Below are 4,155 nucleotides of genomic sequence, written 5' to 3'. Positions count from 1 at the left end.
ATTAAAAAAAAAAAAAAAAAGACCTGGAGGGAACAGAAATATTCTTCAGAATCCTGCTGCCTGGTCACCCTAGCCTGACAATACCTTTCACTTCCCCACAAACTCATCTACCTATCCCCTAGAGCAGAATATCTCAAAGTCTCATATGTATCCCCAGCATCAGAATCACCTAGATGTGCTTGTTTCCCTAACTTTCCCTCTGTGGCCCAGAATGTCTGAGAGTAGTTCCCAAGTTATGCTCAGTTGTCGATGATTCAGGTACACAATCAAGTTTGAAAGTCACTCCTTTAAAGAATAACTTGATGATTTGCTCCATATTCCACTAAAATTGATCCTTCTTTCCCTACTGCACAGCATTTCAGTGACCCAGACTGTCTTCTACAAGAATGAAAAAAGTGTGACATAGTCCCCTTTGTACCCTCTGTGCCTAGCACAGTGACAGGTACTTAGTGGATACTTAATGCACTTTTGTTGCACTGAATTGATTGGGGTGAGAGGAGTGAAGTAAATCCTGAGCCCAACAGCTATCAAGGGGAGAACCTGGGATTAGAATCAAAGCCGAGGCTTCATATATTTTTCACCCTTATCTCTCCCAGTGACTCTTGTTTGTATGGGAGAAACCTCATCGTAGGATTTTGAGAGAGAAGATAACCCCAGAGATCTGCAGGTAAAAATCCAAAAGACGTGCAATCTGCCAAGGCCTGGGCCTCTAGCACTGCCCCAGCTGTTGTTTTTCTGGCCTGTTGCTACCCTGGGCAGGCAGAATATTTTCACTTCTGGTCTCCAAGTGTGAGAATTCACCAGGCCACTGGCTTCCTGTTTTGTACCAGATCTGCTCAAACCTCACCACTTCTAGATGAATTTTGATCACTAAGCAGTTTAAAAGATATATTAATGATATTCACACCTGGTCTCACTTTGAGGTTCCCAGACCCCTGTGGCAGAGAAGGGGATACCATAGATTCTGGCTTCCTTGTTCGCATCGCCTGGCCTCTGCTACTGCCATTGACATGGAGCTGGTTGTTGTTGTTGTTAGATACCATCAGATAGGCTCATAGTGACCCTAGCACAAAAGAACGAAACACTGCCCAGTCCTGCGTCATCCTCACAATCCCTGCTATGCTTGAGCCCACCATGTCAATCCATCTCACTGAGGGCTTTCCCCCTTTTTCCCTGACCCTCTACTTTACCAAGCACAATATCCTTTACAGGAATTTTTCCCTTCTGACAACATGACCAAAATGCGTGAGACAAAGTCTGGCCATTCTCGTTTCTAAGGAGGATTCTGGCTGTATTTCTTCCAAGATAGATTTGTTTGTTCTGGCACTCCATGATATTTTCAGCATTCTTTGAGAACACCACAATTCAAAGGCATCAACTCTTCTTCGGTCTTCCTTATTCATTTCCAGCTTTCACGTGCATATGAGGCAATTGAAAATACCATGGCTTGGGTTAGGTGTACCTTAGTTTTCAAAGTGACATCTTTGTTCCTTAACACTTTAAAGAACTCTTTTGCAGCAGATTTGCCCAATGCAGTACGATGCCTGATTTCTTGACTGCTGCTTCCATGAGTGTTGATTGTGGATTCAAGTAAAATTAAATCCCTGATGTCTTAGTCATCTAGTGCTGCTATAACAGAAAAACCACAAGTAGATGGATTTAACTAACAAATTTATTCTCTTACAGGTTAGGAGGCTACAAGTCTGAATTCAGAGTGCTGGGTGTAGGGGAAGACTAGGCTAGAAGTCTGAGTTCAGAGTGCCAACTCAAGGGGCTCGGTGGAGGCCCCTGGACCTTGAACCTCAAGTTTGCCTGCCAGCCCCACTGGAGCAAGCTGGAGCTTTCTCCTGACTCATGCAGCTGCTAGGTGCTCAGGCTGACCAATTCAAGATTGGCAGGTAAAATGGCAGATTGCTGGCTCACAGGCTGTGAAGGCAACAATTCAAAGATTGTCAAGCAATGCAGCTGGTTGTTGGTTCAAGTCTAGGAACTGGAGATGATGGATTGCAAACCAAATGTAGGATCCTTTCCATATATACTGGAAGCAGGCCACACCCTGAAGGCAAGTCCCCTTCAACTGATTAACTGCTCACAGGAGATTCCACTGTAGAGGTAATTCAGTCTCACCCAGCTGCAAACCACTCAAAATCACAGGCCAGCCAAGATGACACACAACCTTAACTGCCACATCTAACAACTTCAATCTTTTCTCCATTTATTGTGATGTTGCTTATTGGTCTAGTTGTAAGGATTTTTGTTTACTTTGTTTTGAAATGTAATCCATACTGTTCGAACAACTGCCTCTTAGTCTATGTACAAATTCCTCATGGACACCATTAAGTGTTCCAGCATTCCCATTCTTCTCAATATTATCAATAATTTGTTATGATTCACACAGTTGAATGAGCAAGGAGCAGGGTCCTTGTTATAGATTAAATTGTGTCCCACAAAAACATATGTTGTAAATCCGAAACTCTATACCTGTGGATGTAATCCCGTTTGGGAATAGGGTTTTCTTGGCTTTGTTAATGAGTTGTATCAGTGTAGGGTGTGTCTTGAACCAATCAATTTTGAGATATAAAAGAGCAGATTAGGTACAGAAGCAAGTAAGCATGAATAGGGAAAAGATGGACACTATGTAGAGATCTCCAAGGAAATCCAGGAAGAATTCTAGAGAAGCTGAGACAAGGATTTTCCTCCAGAGCAGACAAAGTCTTGCCCTAGAGCCAGGACCCTGAATTTGGAGTTCTAGTCTCCCTAATTTTGAGAAAATAAATTTGTTTGTTAAAGCCACTCACTTGTGGTATTTCTTTTACAGCAGCGTAAGAAGCTAAGACAGAATTTAAGACTTGAAGAGAACTTACAGTCATAAAGCACTCCTTCCTCACCTGTCCTGCCTCTTTATGGTTTTGATCGTCCCTTAGGATACAGTAGAAGTTTCCCTTCTGTACATGCTCTGTATTTAGAACTGTATATGATTATGCCCATGAGGTTGAGAGTGGTCAGGAATGGGAAAGGAGATCAAAAGTTTGGGTTTCCAGAGAACCAGGGCTTGGACCAGTGAAGAAGCAAAGCCAGGATGTTCAGAAGAGGTTGAGTAATCACTCAGCATAATTTCCTAAGAAGTTCCTAGATATGACCAGACCCCTACAAAGCATCATAGAGCATTCAGAAGAGATATAACACCGGAATTCTCCCTGCAAGGAAAACCCATCAAATAGGAGAAAGCATGATTCAACCCAAGAGACGTTGCATTCCCCCACCACAGCTAGCAAAGTTTCTGGCATGTTGTAGAAGCTGACTGGATCAAAGAATGAATACAAGGAAATAATCAATAAATTGTGGGAACCAGAGAATATTTACAATTATAAGTCAGAAAGGAACAAGATCCATAGGTCTTTAAGAAAGCCCCCTGGAGAAGTGAGATTTGAGCTACACGAGGAATGGGAAGAATTTTATAGTTTGGAAGTTAACCAATTGACATCAAGTCAATTCCAATTCACGGTGACCCCACGTGTGTCAGAGCAGAACTGTGCACCACAGGGTTTTCAATGGCTGATTTTTTTTCAGAAGTAGATCACCAGCCTTTCTTCTGAGGCATCTCAGGGTGGACTTGAACCACTAATCTTTTGCTTACCAGTGAGTGCATTCAAAGTTTACACCACCCAGGGACTTTTTGGAGGTCAAAGAGGGCATAAAAATAAAAGAATGAGAAGTGGATCAGTGACAAGCTCAGAGTTAAGGATGGGTCAGGTGAGTCCTGGGCTCCTGAGAAGCCCTTCTCATTGCTTCAGGGTACCAGGGAAGAGATTGAGACCAGAAGGGAGAACCTGCTTCTTTGGGAGCTCAGGGAAGCTCCCAGCTTGGACAGAGGCTAGAAGGGGATAACAAACGATTATACAGAAAATAAAGTCTTGCCTGGCCTTCAGCCAATCAAGTCTGGGCTGGACTCTGAACCTTTGTTTCCTCATCTGTGAAGCTGTGAGGATTAAATGTGACTGGATATAGTGCCCCTTTCCTCCATCAATATGTGCTCAGCAAATGTTAGTATTTCACCTCCCAGATAAAGAAAGATTTGGTTGGGAATGGTTTGGTCTTGGATTCTGGTCAGATATATCCAAGATCAAGGAAAGGCTGAGTAATATTTAGAATCCC

The sequence above is a fragment of the Orycteropus afer genome, unplaced genomic scaffold (genome assembly GCF_000298275.1).
Source record: "Orycteropus afer afer isolate SDZICR_OR568_19922 unplaced genomic scaffold, OryAfe1.0 scaffold00036, whole genome shotgun sequence".
NCBI lineage: Eukaryota > Metazoa > Chordata > Mammalia > Tubulidentata > Orycteropodidae > Orycteropus > Orycteropus afer.
This window is presented reverse-complemented; position numbering follows the sequence as displayed.